The 21,074-nt window shown below is 40.0% G+C and overlaps 1 protein-coding gene across 1 annotated transcript in view; it reads right to left on the bottom strand.

The window, feature by feature from the left end:
* The window catches only part of LOC136863752 (tachykinin-like peptides receptor 99D), a 474,112-nt gene that overhangs the window by 177,972 nt on the left and 275,066 nt on the right, over positions 1 to 21,074 (bottom strand). The gene's annotated exons all lie outside the window — the stretch shown is intronic.

The raw sequence follows: 21,074 nt of genomic DNA, 5'->3' as shown, positions 1-21,074 counted from the left end.
GCTGTTAACATGGGCTAGACACGCATTACATAGCGGTCATGTGATTCGTCGCTGATGGAGGGATGGCTGCTAAGTCAAGTCCTTATGTTTTATAAGCATGGGAAGTAATATTCATACACTAGTATAGACTTTCCTCAAGCCAGTTAATTAATTGCTAAATGTACGCCAGTGCGGGATTTTCGTTGCTCACTTTTAGTAGAATTAAATACGTTCAGGGCTGTATGAATGTTTAGCACCCGATCTTAATGTTTATGTTTCAATTAGATAGGAACAAGAGATAGAATAGGTTAGATATAAGTGTGTGCTTTTGTGTTAATAGTATTTTATTCCTGTATGAGTTGATTTAGATAGAGATTTTGGGCAGACTCTTATTACTACCAAATGGGCTGCGCGCCTTCAGCGTCGCGAGATTATAAAGAGTAGGCTAGAGGCAGCAAAAGGTCAGGATTTTTACTATGCATGAAACATGAATTTTTCAGCTACAAGGAGTTATACGGTAGAGTTATATTCACCGTTGAATACAGAACAGGGTCTTCAACTCTGGTGGCAGGCAAGTTCATGATTGTAACGGTTATCGAACCAAGGACATTTTATGTGAGAGGCTAGAATGGCCGTGAGATGCTGACGGGCTGAAATTATAAGGGAAAAGCCATGAAGCCGCGGTGTTTTACTGAGAGTCCTGATTTATAGTGTATTGATAAACCAGCCTGTGATTATGCGCATGAATGTGTGGACTGTGTGTTATTTTGTCAGAGAGAATTTTGTGCCGTTGTGCAGAAACAAGGAAGTCGGCGAGGCCCCGACCAATTATTTGTCTCCCAGGTAGAGAAATCCTCGAGACAGCCGCATGTGATGCGTCAAGCTTTATTATTATTATTATTATTATTATTATTATTATTATTATTATTATTATTATTATTATTATTATTATTATTATTATTATTATTATTTAGTAGTAGTAGTAGTAGGAGTAGATTTATTTTCTCCAGATTGTACAGTTTTACAACCAAATTAACCTTTACAGAGAAATTAAAAGAGAGAACAAATCCAAAAGAAAACATATTTAAAAAAACCATAATACAGTCAACACAAGGTGTACATAATGGAAAACCCTATTGAATAAATTCTTTCGGTAACACGGCAAACTAGGCAAAAACAAAAAATAGCTAACTATAGCAGTCCACTACAATGGGCGTGTGCCCGAGTGGGTACCCTTGGTCAGCTGTCGGAGTCTTCCAGCAGAGTCAGGCAGCAAAGCCCTGACTTAGGATGTCGCTCGTGCACTCCCGATATCTCTCCCCACTCTGCTAACTAGCAGTGTGAGGATCTTAATTCTCTGCTGCTTATCTTATCACTCCCTGCTAACCTATTACCTCAGCAACACAATCGCTACGACAGGAAGAACAACATATATATCTACCTCACTACAACCTTCTAACTTCAGTTTCCTTTAATCTCTTTATGCAGCGTTTTCTGATAGCCTCTAAAAACTTTTTTTAAGTTCCCAAGTTCTTTCCACTCTCTCGCTATCCAGTCAATAGTATTCCGGTCATTGTCCGACAACATCATGGCTTCCAAGTGTTCCTCATTCATGAATATCTCTTTCTCCGCAAGAGTTCCCTTGCATTCTAACAACAAGTGGAACTCCTGTCTTGTCTTCCCACACAATAAACAAATCGAGTTGTCGTTCATTCTTGTCTACCCTTTATTTTTATGAGTACCCAACATCCACCAAATTATTGCTCTTCTCTGTAATCTATTCACATTATCTATTCTTGCATTTACTATCTGTTTGATTCTAATAAACATGTTTAGGGACGCTCTTCTCCAGCAGTCAGTCTCCAGCTCCTGTAAGTGAATATCTTTAATCCTTTTTAACATGTCCCTCCAACAAACTGCATTCCTACTCTCCCAATCGCTCCCCAATAAATTCCTAAACACAATCTCTCAACGATATTTTTCACCTTGTCCATCCAATGGTCTCCAAAAGAACTCTTCATTTGGTGCTGGTAGGCCGCTTGTAGGAGTAGGCCGCCCCCTCGCATTACCAATCTTCTCCAGTACCTCCAACACTCTCTTCATGATATCAACCTCTAAGCACACATTACACATGACTCTGACCGCTGCGTTAGCCGTACAATTTGGGAGGTCCATTACAATGTTGCCATATTTACCTAAAATCTGATTTAATGTCATATAATCCTCTTCAACCCCTATATTTCTGCTCCATATAGTACCCTACTTAGAACCACTGTATCAAATACCATTTTCTGTATATTGTAATCGACCCCTGGGAATTTATTTTCCAGTATTCTTTAACTCAAAGTGCTACTAGCCCCTTCCACTTGCCTTGATTAATTTATTCGGACCATTACCATACCTACTTATACAAACACCCAGATACTCTAGCTTATTCTTCTCCTCTATTACCTCCCATTTATCACCGAATGCTTCTTAGTCTTCAAATTTCCTCCTTTCCTACACATCATTACCTTTGTCTTCGTACTATTTACTCTCAGCGTCCACTTCCTGGAGAACACCGACGCTTTATTTAAACTTCTCTGTAATCCTCCCCCCGTCAGCGTCATACATCGTCTTCAAATACCAGGCCTTGGATCTCTATATCACCTAATACAGGACTCGCCCAGTCTTCCCGTGCCCTTCTAATATATCATTGATAAAAATAAAAAATAAATTGGGAAATAATTTGCAGCCCTGTTTTAGACCTACATTTGATTCGATTAGACCACTTAAAACCCCTTCCTCTAATCTTATACTACAGTACACTTCCTCATATACGGCCTCAATAGCACGTCTCATATTTTTTGGAAATTCCCACCCTACCCAGTCTCTCAAGCTGCGCCTTCTTATTAACTGTGTCGAAGGCCTTTTCGAAATCAACCGCTGCTATATACACCTTGCTTCCTTCCTTTCCTCACATACTTCCAATTATTGTTTTCACTATCATTACGTTATTCATTGTTCTACGTCCCTCCCTGAACCCACTCTGGTACATCGATAAAATAGAAGACCCTTCCGCCCATTTTCTCAATCTATTCGCTAATACACCCGTGTACACCTTACCCAATGCATCTAACAGAGTCATGCCCCTACAGTTACTGGGGTTGCTCCTCTCTTCTGTCTTTCTATAGATAGTGCATATGATCGCTTTTGCTATTCTTTAGGGAAATTGGTACCTTCGAACACCTTATTAAATAACTTCACTATACACTCCCTCATCATCATATTCTTTATCGCTTCTTTCCTAAATGCATTTGTTATTCCGTTCCCACCCCCAGCTGTCCTATTTTTCGTTTTGCTTAGCACTTCCAATACCTATTCCCGTGACAGTTCTTTATCCAACTCATAATTCCCTACTGCAAGCCCCCACCCAATCACTTCCATCCCACTCTCCCCCTTCCATCTATCCTTCCCTCCTAACAGTTTACGGAAATATTCCATCCATATTTCGTAATCAATTTTAGGTTTACCATCCCTCCTCGGTCCCCTATTAATTTTGTTAATTCTCTGCCATACCTTTTCACGTTCCTTACTTTTCCATTCCCTATTGATCGCCTCCATTTGTTCCTTTTTCCACAACTTTTTTCTTTCCTATTTTCTTGGCCTTTTACTCTCTGCTCAGTCTACAAAACCTTTCCCTTTCTTCTCACCCTCCGTGCTTCCTAAAGTCTTTCAGCGCCCTTAGAACTACTCTCCTCAATTCCTTACACTCACTATCAAACCACCCCTCTGTCACTTCTACCATTTTTCCCCCTATGATATAGATCTCAATGCTGCTTGGCACAATAATTGAAATTCATTTTGTAAATACCCATCAAGTCTTCTTTTAGTCACTTCTGTCCATTTTCTCTATCTCTCGTCCCTTTTCCCAACCTATCCCCGTGTTCCCCTCTCCTCAGATTTATAGGTATCAGGGCATGATGAGATTCAGCCCAGTTAATCACTTCCATTTTATTTATGCTCGCCAACATTTCCTCCGAGCTGATTACCAAGTCAGTAACAAATCCTCCTTGTTTTATAATATATGTCAACTCCCCCTCGTTATCCCCAGTACACCATCCATTCAGAATGTACAGTATAAATAACTTGCCGAACATAATTCAAACAGTTTCTGCCCATACCCACTTATTCCATTATCTTTAGTCCTTCCTTCGATCGTTCTGATTCCTTTCGCCTCTTTATTATATAACGCGCTTAAGATTGCTATTCTCGCATTCCAGTCGCCCATTAATATCATCCCCGCTTCTTCGTACTTTTCCTTTATCCCATTAATTTCTACTATCAGCTCTTCAAAGAAACTATAATTTGCATGTAGAGAACCACTGGAGTGGTTGTATAAAAAGGCCAGGCATACCTATATCGCCTCGCCCCACCCAGGTTAACCCTCACCCAAATCACCCCTTCCATCTGATTTTCTAAAACTTCCGTCATGTCGCAAATTTCTTCCTTTATTAGTGATGCTATTCCACCTGGATTTCTTCCTCTCCTCCCCAGTCTTTTCTTAGTTATGTTCCTTACCACACACCCCTTCCAGGTGAAACTCCTTCCTTCTCCTAACCATGCCTCCAAAAGGGCCACAATGTCAAAGCTCTCCACTACTTTTATCACTCCCCGGTGCCCTATTTACTTAGTATCCCCTCAATATTTCCAAATCGTATTTTCCGATATAGCTATTTATTCCCCTCTTCATCTTCTACCCTTCCTCTATAAATTTATTTCCTTCCGTTGTGTTGATCATTCTACTTCTCGTTAACCTCGCTCCTTTTCATTCAGCTACCCCTTCTTCCTTTTTCTTTATTTGGGCACTCTCCTTACTGGCCTTGTCATCCTGACCTTTGTTTTTCTTACCCCACAAGTCTTTTAAGCCTAGACTCCTTCCACTACCCAGACCTTCTCGGCGTCTTCTTTCTTCTCTTTCCACAGCTCCACTAGCGTGTGACAGCACCAACCTCTCCTCACTCGGTGATCGACCCGATGCTCCTTCCTCCTCTGGGCACTGCACTTCGGTCACTTTGTCACAGTTATTCACTACTGCGTCAGCACATCAGCACTTGCTTCGACTTTCCTTTCACCTTCACCTACCACTTGTTCGCTAACCTGCTGATGTCTGTCATCAATTGTCTGGAGCTTGTTCACTCCCCACACACGTGACAACCGGCCGTTTCCAACTACCAACTGTCGACCTCTAATATGTGCTCTCAAACCTTGTTTTCTCGCTACCCAAAGATGTTTCCTTAGAATTCTCAGCTCTTTCATTGCATCACTGCCAATATCACTCTTCAACCATACTCCCTATCCTTTTAAATTTCCTGCGTTCCTTAGCAGACTCTCCGCCATCAAGGTGCATAATATCGACACCTTAATGTGCCTATTGCCCTTCCTTCTCTCCACTCTCTAAATATCATCAATGTGAACCTCGCTGAAATTGATCTTCATTTTTTTGCACCACATCCACAACCTTATACACTAAGTCCACTTTATTTCCTCTGGCTGGTCCTTGAATTCCACAAATAAAAACATTTTTCCTTCTTCTTTTCAGATCACCATTAAACCTTTCCATCTTCACCTTTACCAGCTCCTCCTCCAAGTTTTTGACCTTCTTCCGCAGTATTTCTATCTCTTCTCTGTTGTTCTCCACCTTCCCCTTTAGATCTTTCATCTCCTCCTGGATACATATCTTAATATCCTCAGCCTGATTCGCAGATCCCTTACTTGGTGTGCCTGACAAGCCTCCTTCAACAGCTTCTTTGTTGCCTCGATTTCTTCCCATCCAAGAGCGCCCACATTGCCTGTACCTGGTACTGGGTCCGTCTCCACTCCCCCTATTGTTAGCAACATTGCCACCACCACTCCTACAAGCATCGCTGCCATTTTCACCTCTTTCGTACCCTTCGTCCTCTTATCCTTTAAATCATTAATCATCCGCTCTGCTCTGCCAACTTCATATCGCAGCTCTGTATTGTTGCACGGTGTTCCCCATTCCGCAACACTCACTCAGCACATCCGTCCCGTTCAAGTCTGAGACTTATTATTAGTGAAGTATTTACAATAGATGCCATTATTTCCATGAAATCCTGACCACAAACCCCAGTTATTTAAATGTTTGTTGCCGACCAGCTGATGTCCCTTGCCGTGTCGAGATACGGTAGTGCTGTGTCTTGTTGAGACATGAAATTTTCGGAGCCAGAGTATGTCGGAATCGACTCCCGGGCCCTCTATAAACTTCAGTGTATATTTTTGTGTTATATTTTGCAGATGTGATTTATATATATATGTATCTTGTGTTGTTTATTGTTGTCCAGTGCATTTATTGTTTTGGTCTTGTGATGTTATTCTTTGTTGAGTAACGGGTACATCTTAGCCCAATGGCAAATTTTAGGGAAGCAAGGCTCTGCCGTTTTCCGTTGCTTATGGATGCGGACACATACGATTAAAGTCTGTTCTATTTTGGATGGGTAATTTACACGCAGTCCTGAAAAAGTGTTCTTATATGTTTGTTCCGAGTGACTGGAATGTACATGTGTAAATTAGGCCTACTACTAGTGTATCGAATATTATTTTTGCATCTAGCGGACGGTTTCAGATCGAGCCTACGGGCAAAGGACTTACGGACTTAACGAAGGAGTAAACCGAATGAAACAATGTAACACATTCCTATTCCATGTATCTTGAGATCGTACTTTTTGGGTTGTTGCACGTGCTCCTAATGTATAAACATTTGTTAAAATGTCAATTCATGTAAATGTGCGTAACACATTCTATGACCACATTTACGGTCTATTTTTCGATTTATTTTATTTTGTATTTGATTAGTATGAGTTCAATTCATATTTTTAGCTAAATAAATATATCTTACCCGAATGCCTGCGTTCTCACTCACTATTTTTTGTACGTACATATTTCCTGTCCGTATAGTTTTAGTATAATTTAGTAAATTGAGATGTTATTGCCCACATCCGGACGTTCCACGCGCTTTTACCTTTTACTAGGCCGAATTTGAGACAGACTACGGTCCAATATCATATCGAGGAGGTGCAGTTCGTTTTCTACCAGCAGTTTGTGTACAATGATGTACGTGATATCGAAGTAATCAAATATAGGAAAAATGTGCAACGAAACTTCATCGCGGAGTTCTTCCGACAGCGCAACACATCTTCAACGAACACAAATGTCAGTGCCAGCAACGTGTGGATTTCATTTTTAACACTATGTTTGTGGGATCATTGTATTGAATCTGAAATGTATGCAGCGTGTCCGACTTCTTTTGCACTATTGATTATGGCTAAAACAAAATCACACACAACGCTCTCGCAAGCATTTCTTTCAGTGTCTTGCCAAGCTTAAAAAGAAAGTGTACATTGATCTTTTGGTCGTTCATGTTCCTGTTCGCAGTTCAGAACCAACGCACTAAACACTCACTGTGTCAAACAGGTCTTACACGGCACACATTCGATGCTCAACTGAACAACATTGGTAGCAGGTGGTCAAAACCGGCTGCTACACAGGTACAGCGTTGTGTGTAGCTAGTGTTGCCGGATCGACCGTTCTGACTTCATTCACCGAACTTTATTGTCACAGGTTGTGCATATGCTAAATTCGCTCCCGTATACGTTGGTGCATTTAAAATTGTAAGAATTTCAGGAACAATTCCTATACATTTCAAAGTTTGGACGGCAGCAGGGAGGCCATATTTATTGTGGAAAACTTGAACGTATACCATGCCCCAGAAGAAGGAAGTCCACAACTCGATGTTGTTGCCATAGAGCAGGGGATGTGCCCGGTGGAAAAGAAGACGTCCTAAAATCCATCAAAGTTGCTACCTTAACAGTAGAACACCGGTCAAAGAAACAATCCAAGGAATTGTGAATACCAACAGCAGTCCAGAGAAGGGCCAAGAATTTCCAGAATGCCTGTCCTTAATAAAGTTTTGTCGATGACTTATGTAAAGAAATCTTGTTGGTGGCAGAGGATATCAAGGAAATGCGCGAGGGAATTGAGATGTTTCGTCAGGAAGGAGGTTGATCGGACAGCCCGCCATAGAATTACGGTTCATTTTGATGTGAAAATTACTCTATACCTTTCGAAATTTTGAAGAAAATTCAAATGTTTGCACTTGATATGTTAACATTTCGTCGTCGTAGGTACAAGCTCAGAATTCTACATTGGAGAAGAACCACCGGACGGCTATTTAGGGCCAGCTGCGAGAGGGGAAAGCGCGCATACACGTTTGTAAATAGCTATCCTGACGTTCCTTGCTTGTTACTCACAGCAGGAGGTAACCAAAGCATCAAGGAAGGACGGAACATTTCGGAAGACTTCGGGAAATTAATAATAAATTTTAGCTAATAACTCCTATAGGGAGAAATTTCAGCAATGTCCATACAGAGGAAGCAATTAATAAGAATTCTTGGAATCATTTGATGAAGTTCGCGTCACAGGGAGAAGTATAATTATTTATGCCCAGAGAGAAGTTCGCCTGACTATCGACAGAGTGGGAACGACACGAGGCAAGGAAAGTAGGCCTCCAAGCAATGTACAGGATACAGTAGGTGTAATAGAGGGTTGGAAGGAAAGGGGGGAATTGTGGAAGACAGGTGGTCTAATATATTAAGGGGAAGGAGATTGCAGGCTAAGGGCTCCATTGAGGATCAAAATTCAGGACAGGTGTCGGTGAGAAATTGGTAAACGTCACTGCAGGTAGAACAACCGACGAAGATGAGGAACAAGGAATTGTTGCCGAGAATTTTGGAAGTAGGAGAAAGGGAAGAGGTAGGAAAGGAAAATGTGGAGTAGTGGATAGGAAAAGACAGGTGTAACAGGGTCATGGGATTGAGAGAAGGGAGGAGGAAGTAGCTTCTGCAGCTATCAGGAAAGATAGGACTGACCAGGAAGGGAGGGGATCAAATGAGGTGGGTAGGATTGAGGCTCTGTTCATGGGTGATTCTATCGTTAGACATGTCGGGAAAGTGTGTCGAGGAAAGGGTAACAGAGTAGAGTGTTATCCAGGAATTAGGTTAAGGCAGATGTCGAGGAAAGTAGAAGAGAAGGAGGAGGGAAAGGAGAAGGAGGTGGTGTTTCACGTTGGTACTAACAACGTAAGACAAGCAGGTATAAGTACCAACATAGTTGGGGATGTGTGGGATTTGGTAAATGCAGCACGGATGAAGTTTAAGGAACCAGAGAATTTTATCATTGAAATACTGTTTAGAAGGGATACTGACTGGGGGCGATTGGGGATTTAAATGAGACTATGGAGTGGGTATGTGGGAAACTGGGAGTGAAATTTCTAGATCCTAATGGCTGTGTAGGAGATAGGGATCTGCGCTCAGATGGCCTTCACATAAACTGCAGTGGTATATATAAGTTAGGAAATTTGTTTAGAAGAGTTATAGGGATGTACGTTCAGGGAAACATGGTGGCCTAGGGAGCGGTGTTAAGGGAACAGGGAACTGGAAATCAAGTAGGGATGACATAAAACTGTTAGTGCTCAACTGTAGAAGTATTGTAAAGAAAGGAATAGAATTAAGTAATTTAATAAATATATACTTACGGGATGTTGTAATAGGAGTTGAATCATGGCTGAGAAATGATATAATGGATGCAGAAATTTTCTCACGGAACTGGAAGGTGTATCGTAGAGATAGGATAGGAATGGTAGGGGCGGGAGTATTCATTCTCGTGAAATAAGAATTTGTAAGCTACGAAAATGTTAAAGATGACAAGCACGAAATTCTAGGGTAAGGCTCATTTCTAAAGATAATATGCAACTTGATGTCTTTGGAGTGTACAGACCAGGAAAGGGCAGCGCAGATGCTGATTCAGAATTATTTGATAAGATAATCAGCTATGTGGGAAACGATAAGGAAAGGAACGTGATCGTAGTGGGTGATCTCAATTTACCAAATGTCAATTGGGAAGGTAATGCGAACGACAGGAAGCATGACCAACAAATGGCAAGTAAGTTAATATGGGAAAGGCACCTGATTCAGAAAGTGATGGAACCAACTAGAGGGAAGAATATTTTGGATCTGGTGCTGGTAAAACCAGATGAGCTCTATAGAGAAATCGAATTAGTAGATGGTACTAGTGATCACGAAGCTGTTTTTGTGGTAATTAAAAATAAATGTGAAAGGAAGAGATTAAAATTAGGACTGTTAGGCAGTATCATATGGCTGATAAAACAGTAATGAGGGAGTTTTTAGTAAGTAACTATGATCGGTGGAAAACGGTAAATAAAAATGTTAACAGACTCTGGGAAGGTTTTAAAGCAATTGTTGAGGAATGTGAAAATAGGTTTGTACCTTTAAAGGTGGTAAGGAATGGTAAAGATCCACTATATTACAACAGAGATGTAAAGAGACTAAGAAGGAGGTGCAGACTGGAAAGAAATAGAGTAAGGAATGGCTGTGGAAGTAAGGAGAAATTGAAGGAACTTACTAGGAAATTGAATGTAGCAAAGAAGTCAGCTAAGGATAACATGATGGGAAGAATAATTGGTGGCCACACTAATTTAAGTGAAAAGTGGAAGAGTATGTATAGGTACTTTAAGGCAGAAACAGGTTCCAAGAAGGACATTCCACGAATCATTCATGAACAAGGGGAGTGTGCATGCGAGGATCTTCAAAAGGCAGAAATTATCAGTCAGCAGTATGTAAAGATTGTTGGTTACAAGGATAATGTCCAGATAGAGGAGGTGACTAATACTAAAGAAGTATTAAAACGTACCTATGACAGTAATGACATTTACAGTAATATACAAAACAGCTGGAATTGATAAGGTTTCGGGGGATATACTAAAGACAATGGGTTGGGATATTGTACCATATCTGAAGTACTTGTTTGATTATTGTTTGCATGAAGGAACTTTACCAAATGAATGGAGAGTTGCTATAGTAGCCCCTGTATATAAAGGATAAGGTGATAAAGGTAAAGATATAAAGCTAAAAATTACAGGCCAGTCTGTTTGACATGCATTGTATGTAAGATTTGGGAAAGCATTCTTTCTGATTATATAAGACATGCTTGAAAAATTAATAACTGGTTTGATAGAAGGCAGTTTGGGTTTAGGAAAGGTTATTCCACTGAAGCCCAACTGGTAGGATTCCAGCAAGGTATAGCAGATATCCTGGATACAGGAGGTCAATTGGACTGTATCGCGATTGACTTGTCTAAGGCATTTGATAGGGTAGATCATGAGAGACTACTGGCTAAATGAGTGCAATTGGACTTGACAAAGAGTGACTGAATGAGTGGCTCTGTTTCTAGAAAATAGAACTCAGAGAATTAGAGTAGGTGAAGCTTTATTTGTCCCTGTAACAATTAAGAGGGGAATTCCTCAAGGCAGTATTATTGGACCTTTATGTTTTCACACACACACACACACACACACACACATATATATATCAATGATATGTGTAAGAAGTGGAATCAGAGATAAGGCTTTTCGCAGATGATGTTATTCTGTACAGAGTAATAAATAAGTTACAAGATTGTGAGCAACTGCAAAATGACCTCGATAATGTTTTGAGATGGACAGTAGGCAATGGTATGATGATAAACGGGGATAAAAGTCAGGTTGTGAGTTTTACAAATAGGAATAGTTCTCTCAGTTTTAATTACTGCGTTGATATGGTGAAAGTTACCTTTGGGGATCATTGTAAATACCTAGGTATTAATATAAGGAACGATCTTCATTGGGGTAATCACATAAGTATGATTGTAAATAAAGGGTACAGATCTCTGCACATGGTTATGAGAGTATTTAGGGATTGTAGTAAGGATGCAAAGGAGAGAGCATATTTGTCTCTGGTAAGACCCCAACTAGGGTATGGTTCCAGTGTGTGGGGGACCCTTACCAGGATTACTTGATTCAGGAACTGGAAAAATACAAAGAAAAGCAGCTCGATTTGTTATGGGTGATTTCCGACAAAAGAGTAGCGTTACAAAAATATTGCAAAGTTTCGGCTGGGAAGACTTGGGAGAAAGGAGACGAGCTGCTCGACTAAGTGGTATGTTCCGAGCTGTCAGTGGAGAGATGGCGTGGGAGGACATCAGTAGACGAATAAGTTTGGATGGATCTTTAAAAGTAGGAAAGATCACAATATGAAGATAAAGTTGGAATTCAAGAGGACAAATTGAGGCAAATATTCGTTTATAGGAAGGAGAGTTAGGGATTGGAATAACTTACCAAGGGAGATGTTCAATAAATTTCCAGTTTATTTGCAATCATTTAAGAAAAGGCTAGGAAAACAACAGATAGGGAATCTGCTACCTGGGCGACTGCCCTAAATGCAGATCAGTAGTGATTGATTGATTGATTGATTGATTGATTGATTGATTGATTGATTGATTGATTGATTGATTGATTGATTTTTGGGACATGGAGTCATAACACGCGGGAAAGTCACCCATGGAATTAATGCATTACGCCCATGAAAGAAGCAGAATAAATCAAGGAACAACTTTATTGGGGTCGGGAAATTAGACGTAATCTCTGGTGCGAGTTTCAGAAAAATCGGTACAGCGATATAGAAGATGGGATGATTGCACAACAGCGACAACGCATCCCTAGATTTCGTATAAATACCCCCTCTGACCACGATGAAGCACTCAGCATTCATTGGTCCGAGAGGATGAACCTGCGACAGTCGACACCATGAAAAGAACGTACAAAAATTTAAGAACTAGGTGATAGGCTTGGGATCTCGAAAGCCGTATTGGCTTGAGAGTGGTAGGAAAAATAAAATGTTGAGAAACATCAAATTAAGTTTTATAATAACAATCCTGCCGATATCTTAGTACGAAGGGAACATCGTGATACCATGTATTAGTGATTAAGAAGGTGTTAATGAACTTCTGTAAAGGGGATTAAAGTCTATCTACCTAAACGATTAACACGATCTTTGGTTACCTGACCACGGGGGAAACAGTTAATTTGCGGTTGAGAAGGTGAGACGCGCTTTACCTCTTCCCACCAATACACAAGAATGAACACCTGGTCGTTGGACGTTAGTAGCATCAGGTGGTCCAAGCAGTCATGAGGTTATAAGTTTGAACACCGTGTCTTTCATTTTTCTATGTTTCAAATTGTTATTGTATTAGATTATAATTTGTCAGAATTAGAATTAATTTGTGCTGCATCAAGAAGTGCAGAACCAGTGTAATTCATAAGTTAGTATTTAAATGAAGAATCATTATGAGGCAATAATTCGGAGCACGCTGGCTTGCTAAATGCAGCCAAAATGAAGTCACATCTGTCAGCATAATTACAGGTCCGTCTAATTCCAATATTATGTCTCTGCAGTTAGAAATGGAAATGTTTGGCCTCTTAAATGAGTTAGTAAGTCATGACACCGCGTTGTATATGTGGCGTGTGTAGAATTAAGTGTGTTGCGATGATGATTTTGAGTCATGTCCGCAGAAAGTGTGCCGGGAAACACTGTCGGTGAGATTTTCGCGCATTTGTAGCCACGACGCGTAAAACTGTGTTAATTTAATTAAAGTGTGGAGTTAAATATTATAATAAAAGTCAGTTAACCCGCCGTTGGTCGAGGGGTGAGCGCGGTGCTCACCCCGAAATTAATTTTGCTATAAAAGGCCGAAAGCCGCAGGTAGTGACGTGTAACTATGAGTAGCTGTTCGTTGGAATATATGGAGTGAGGGGGACCAGTCACTACCTAACTGAATCATTTTCAGTGACTTCACTGCCGATGAACTATACACAACTACGTGCCAGTGAGCAGAGCGCTCACCTTCGACTATCCGTGATATACATTTTTACTGATATTATTTGATTCTTGATTTTAGTATTTTGTGTTTAGCTTGCCGAATTCATAACATTCTTATGATTAATTACCCAGTTCTAATTATTTTACAATTTTTATGTTTAGTTTATATTTTACATTGGGAATGATGAATATGAAATGGCCAATTGGCTTGAAGAGGAACCGGAGCATGAAGAGAATATGTTTCAGAACGGTAACAGTTCTTCTGATAATTCTCCAAGGTAGATGAGGTTGGATATACTGACCATAATATGAACAATATGTCAGGATACAGAAAGAGAATGGGTGGCATACAGAGATGCTGTAGTAGAAACAGCAAGGGAATTCCTAGGAACAACTGTGTAATGATGGGAAAAACTAACATCTTGGTTGAATGATGAAGTGAGAGCAGCTTGTAACCGTAAAAATAATGTTTATCAGAAATGGCTCCAAACAAGGGCCGAGGCAGACGGGGAATTGTACGTAGATGGAAGAAACAGAGCGTAACACATAGTTAATGAATCCAAAAAGAAGTCGTGGGGAGATTTTCGTTATAACCCAGAAAGGCTAGGTCAAGCAGTAGGGAAACCTTTCAGGACAGTAATAAGGAATCTTAGAAAGGGACGGAAAAAATGAACAGTGTTTTGGGTAATTCATGTGAACTCATAATAGATCCCAGGGAATCTCTGCACAGGTGAAGGAATATTTTGTATATCTTCTCAACGTAAAAAGAATTCTTCACGGTGGTGTCGCAAACAACCGAGCTCACAGAGAGAAGGAAAATTATGTTGTTGAAATTACGCTCGAGGAAGTGGAAAGGTGGTAAATAAGTCCATTTTCATAAAGCAGCAGGAATAGAAAAAATTAGATCTGAAATGATGAAGTATAGTATAGGACAAAATGGCTTCACAGAGTAGTAAGATTAGCATGGAGTGTTGGTAAGGTACCTACATATTTGACAAAAGCAGTAATTGAACCTATCTTTAAGCAAGGGAACAGGAAGGATTGGAACAACTAGCGAGGTATCTCATTGATTAGTATACCAGGCAAAGTATTCACTGGCATCTTGGAAGGGAGGGTGCGATCATTGGTTGAGAGAAAGATGGATGAAAACCAGTGTGGTTTTAGACCACAGAGGGGCTGTCGGGATCAGATTTCAGTATGTGCCAGGTAATTGAAAAGATATTACGAGATGAATAGACAGTTGTTTCTATGTTTCGTAGATTTGAAGAAAGCATATGACAGCGTGCCGGCCCCATGATGTAGGGGTAGCGTGCCTGCCTCTCACCCGGAGGCCCCGGGTTCGATTCCCGGCCAGTACAGGGATTTTTATCTGTACCTGAGGGCTGGTTCGAGGTCCACTCAGCCTACGTGATTAGAATTGAGGAGCTGTCTGACGGTGAGATAGCGGCCCCAGTCTCGGAAGCCAAGAATAACGGCCGAGAGGATTCGTCGTCCTGACCCCACGACACCTCGTAATCTGCAGGCCTTCGGTCTGAGCAGCGGTCGCTTGGTAGGCCAAGGCCCTTCAAGGGCTGTCGTGGCATGGGGTTTGGTTTGGTTTGGTTTTATATGACAGCGTACCGAAGGAAAAGGTGTTCACCATACTGGGGGACTATGCAATTTCGGGTAGATTATTAAAATTTTTCAAATGCATTTACCTTGACAATTGGGCTGCAGTGAGAATTGATGCTAGAATGAGTTCTTGGTTCAGGATACTTACATGGGTTAGACAAGGCCTTTGCTATTCAAAGTTTACACGGATCATCTGCTGAAGGGTATAAAGTGGCAGGGTTAGATTCAGTTAGGTGGAAATGTAGTAAGCAGTCCGGCATATGCTGACGACTTAGTCTTAATGGCAGATTGCGCTGAAAGCCTGAAGTCTAATATCTTGGAACTTGAAAATAGATACAATGAGTATGGTATGAAAATTAGCCTTTCGAAGACTAAATTGATGTCAGTAGGTAAGATACTCAACAGAATAGAATGCCAGATTGGTGATACCAATTTGGAACAGGTGGATAATTTTCAGTATTTAGGTTGTGTGTTCTCCCAGGACGGGAACTGAGAATGAATCAAGTTGCAGGAAAGCTAATGGAGTGAGCTCGCAGTTGGGACCAACAGTGTTCTGTAAGAAGGAAGTCATCTACCGGACGAACTATCTTTTCATCGGTCTGCTTTAGACCAACTTTGCTTTACAGGAGCGAAAGCTGGGTGAACTCAGGATATCCTATTCATAAGTTGGAAGTAACAGACATGAAAGTAGCGAGACTATTGCTGGTGCAAACAGGTGGGAACTATGACAGGAGGGTTTTCGGAATGAGGAGATAAAGTCTAAGTTAGGAATAACATCGGTGGATGAAGCTGTACGCATAAACCGCCTTCGGTGGTTGGGTCATGTGAGGCGAATAGAGAAGGACAGGTTACGTAGGAGAATAATGGATATTGTTATGGAGGGTAAGAGATGTAGAGGGAGACTAAGACGACGATGGTTAGACTCAGTTCCTAACGATTCACAGATAAGAGGTATAGAAGTAAATGGTGCCACAGCACTAGTTGCAAATAGAGGATTTTGGCGACCTGTAGTAAATTTACAGAGGCTTGCAGACTAAACGCTGAAAGGCATAACGGTCTAAAATAATAATAAATGTATGTATGTACAATAATAATAATAATAATAATAATAATAATAATAATAATAATAATAATAATAATTGTACCGGGAAGTACACCTCAACACCGCTCATTCAAAAGAATCGCCTGAATGAACTCTATCTATCCAACAAACGTGAAACTGCTATTGCATGAAGTTGGGACATTAATCAGAAGATGTCACTACTGCATAATTGAAAAGTTTCATTTCTAAATTTTCTTAACTGATTGGAGGTATTTTGTTTTGTTTTTGCTGTACATCAAGAAGTTTGGACATTTCTCCATAGATGTCATTACCAAAACTGTGATCATGCCCTCTGGTGCAAGGTAAAGAAGTTGTTATTGAAAGGAATTTTGTGTTTATGGATTTTCTCAAGTAAATTAACGTTTATTTGTTTTTTATATATTACAAGGTTTGTAACACTTCCTTCTCGTTCCGCCAGTTTTGAATCTGGCCAACTGGAATTTTCTGTAATTATTTTTCAGCCTATCACAGGCTTCTTGTTGATTTTTTGGGTGTAACTTTGGAACTTGCCAATAAAATTGAGAGGGTTTGTCCGGATTAGTCCAGAATCCTCTCGAACAATTCCCTCAGGTATATAAGCTGAGGCTTTTCGGACTACCTTGTGTCACTTATCGTCGTCTTTCTCTGTGTGTGTGGTAATATCCACCAGGCTTATTTTTCTGTAGCTACCACCGCAGACTTACACAAAGGGAAGGTTCAGATTTCTAATTATGTAACCTCCTGTTGTCCAAAATGTAAACCTTCCTTCGGTTAATGTAAAATTTCATACATTCTTCAAACTGTAAATCGGGGATAGAGAGTGCGTTACCCTCTCGAGTTCCCCTTCAATTTAATTTGATGTGACTATTATTTTGTAACTTTTCTCTTTTGGTAAAGTGTTCAAATTAACCTTCACTCTAGTCACCTCCGTAGCTTGGGATTAGATTCTGTATCACCGGGCCGAGAGCCCAATTAGGATTTTATATTAAAGTTTCTGTGAGCGCAAGTTAACGCCTCCATTCAATTTGTGTTTCGGCCATTAATTTAACCTGTTATTTTTCCACAAGGTTCCAGTGGTTTGGGTACTAGATACCCCAGTGTACTAACTTTTGTTAAGTGGAAACTGTGCCTAGAGAGGCGAGAAATTGTAAGATTTTGACGTAATGTTGCCTTGAGTAGGCTGTAAGAAATTTGTTAAAGTTGGAGAGCATGTAGCTCTTTTCTGTGTATTCTGAATTCAACTGCAATATTGAGGTACGCCTCTGGAAGGCTGCAAAGTTGTTGGAGCTAAGTGTTCTTAAAGTGGAATATTACGGTTCTTGTCTAAAAATTGAGATTTTGCAAAGTTTTGTAAACTGGATCCGGTATCTCAGAATTCGTAAACTAAGGACTTGAAACCCCAAATCTGTTAAATTCCCTAATCTTGGGTTTTCCTATTCTTGTTTCAAGATTGCTATTTGTACCTGTTACTTTATTATTTCACCAAGTCAAACTTTTGTTAAGTTTGAGATTCTAAAAGAAATATAACCTATGTTAAATTTTTAAAATTAATTTTTGATATCGTAGTTGGACCCTTTCCACCCGGCACCTTCTTTCATCTCTTTCTGCTCCACGGATATCTCCGTAACAATAATAATAATAATAATAATAATAATAATAATAATAATAATAATAATAATAATAATAATCACGCTAGAAGTAAATTGAGATAATAATAATAATGATGCACTCAGCAGTTGTTTGATCGAGGTTTACAGTTTCATAATTTTTGGCATTTGGAAATTTGTTTTTGTGACACTGTGTATTAGAGTGATAGCGATGCTATTTTCTCCTGAGTTATGGAAAATCTAGAGAATCTACTTTGAGATTATTGTGAAGTTGTTTGGTTATGGGACAACTTGAACTTAAAATTTTATCAAGTTTCGGAAGAAAATAAATTCAGGAAAAATGAGGAAGGAAATGTTTATGAGAATAATTAAGAAGAAAGTTTAAGGCAGACTAATCCATGTTTTTTATGACCGGGGAGTTCTTATCAAGATGCCGAAGTTTGATGGATGGGAATTTTTGTGACAGGGTGTATATGTTAATGTGTAATATTTGTGAGACATGTTGTAAAAGAAGAGCGACATCCTGTAGTGATCCTGAATTATGTTATACAGAGCGATTGAAAAAATGTAAGGGTTTCCAAATCCATGTACAAGTGGTATTCTCCAATGATTAATATTTTACGTCAGACTGTAAATGAAGTCAGTTAAGTCAAGATGACTTGATACCAACGAAGTGCACTTTGTTATAACCGACCTCACGAACAAAATATATTCTGACACACGGTCGAGGTAATATTAGCTTATTGAAAAATGAATCGAGTCTTGTATCTTTACGAGGCGAAAAACATCGCAAATTGGAAACAATGCGGGTGACGAGTGAGTTTACTAATTTAAGCTGTTACCCTGCGTATGTTGAGAGTTTACTTCACCGGAGAGTTTACAATGACACACATTTGTAGTGACGACATTACAGGTTCTTTGGTGCCTCACACGGTAGGAGTTGCCGTGAATATCGTGGTGATTTTGATTATTGTTTTCATGAATATCACGTAATCGAAATTTTAGTTTACTTTTGTTTAGCGAACTTCACTGTATGTGTTAGAATTTTCAGGAGTGAACTATTCGTTCAACAAATTTTTAGTAAGCACATTTTTGCACCTCACTTGAAGTAGTTATGCTCTGCTCTGTACACTGTCGACCGGTCAAGGAAGCGACAGGGTGAATCCTACACGACCCCAAGATCTAAGAATGAACATTGTTCTAGTACAGTTGGAACATCGAAATTGGTACAAAATATCTGCATTCTCGCACAAGAGACAAGGCGAATTTCATTTTTTGTTATTGTTCTTATTGCTTCCAATTTTTACTGTTGTTCTTGTTTCTACAGCTTATCACAGGTATTTCACACCATGTGATTTCTGAGATGAAAATCTCAACCCTGGGTCGACCCGATTTCGAACTTCATCAGTAGGGCACGGATGTTTATGCAGTAATAGGTTAGAATGCAAACTTCCTGAAGCGAGTAACAAGTATAGTCTACCTTCACAACGACTATGCTACGGGGTTTGCATAAACAATAGGGGTACGGCCCATCAAAACCCCTATAATTTATGTTACTCTTGCTATTTTATGGAAGAGCGGGTGGCCGACACTTCCTACTAACCAAATTAGTTTGCAATCTAAGCGGTTAATGCATAAAAATCCGGGCCCTATTCATCAGCTAATCCACTGAGATATCACGTTTCCCATATTATTCTTATTCTCTAAAATAGAGGCGGCAATACCGATCTCCATACACAGCCAGGAGATCATATAAAATACATACACGGAGCGAACATAACGGCATGATATCCATTTTATTTATAACCCCTAACGTAAATAATCATTAACTTTTACAGCTGTATATTTTTTGCACGAAGAGAGGAAACACGTAAAACTCGTAATCAGTTTTAAGAAAGAAGTGTAACGATAAATGCATATTACCAATGGAACAGCTCATGTTACTTTATCAATAAACAGGTGAGCCTGATCCTTGGAGGTCTTCAAATTAAAGGGCCACAACGCAATTAGTACATTATTTCTTTCCCATAGACTTATTTTGCATTTGTATTACTTTACGTGTCGGTAAACGTGGTTTTTTCCTACTAATATGTATCTCCTTCTTGGTCTCTTTACCAATTTCTTAGGGGCAGCAATTCGTGCGGATAGAGCCCAGTTTTACTTACTGATGCCCTTTCCGTCACTAAACTTATATGAATGAGTGTATTGTCTATCACTTTATCCTGTGGTGGTTATTAGTGTGATGTGTTGGGCGTATTAATATGAACACAAACACACAGTTCCACAGCTGTATGAATCAACGAAGCACAGTCAATTCCCTATCCAACCGGGAATCGAACCCGAAATCCTCTAACCCGTAGGCTACCGCGCTGATCATTCAGCCAAGAAGTCGACAAACACATGTACATTTTGCCCCTGAAAATGTAGTATTCCAATCGGGTGAAGCAAGGACTTTCACTTGAGCACTTTCGGTTGTTTTCTTGTGATTCCACGGATTGAGTGGTCACGTGGTTTGGGGAAAGTAGCTGCCAGCTTGCATTCGGGAGACAGTAGGTTCCAATTCCACTTTCGGCAATCCTAAATATGATTTTATGTGATTTCCCATATCCACACCAGGCAAATACCTCGGCTGTGCCTTAATCTATGTCACGGCTGCTACCGTCCCGCTCATAACCTTTTCCTTTTCCTTTCCTATCCTATCGGTGTCATAAGACCTACTGTATGTGTGTCGGTTCGATCTAGAGCAACTTCTAAAAATTAAAAGATAATATTTTGAGTCCCAATTTCGATACCCCTACCTTGGCTTCTTTGGAAGAGTTTGGCGAACTTCCTGTTGTCTTCGGAAACTTGGAGAAATCAGTTTCTCTGGTAACAAGTTTCGAGGGTGCCTGAAATTGCCCCATTAATTCAAATCAATTTTCATTAACATATGAATTGCCACACTTCCACTACCACTTATTAGTTTATATGGACTACGTATTATGTGCTCGAAGAACAGCACCCTTCACTTTGTAGTAACTGTAGTAG

Source organism: Anabrus simplex, chromosome 2 (assembly GCF_040414725.1).
Source record: "Anabrus simplex isolate iqAnaSimp1 chromosome 2, ASM4041472v1, whole genome shotgun sequence".
Taxonomy (NCBI): Eukaryota; Metazoa; Arthropoda; class Insecta; order Orthoptera; family Tettigoniidae; genus Anabrus; species Anabrus simplex.
The sequence above is the reverse complement of the archived record's forward strand: the minus strand, read 5'-3'. Positions and strand labels throughout refer to the sequence as shown.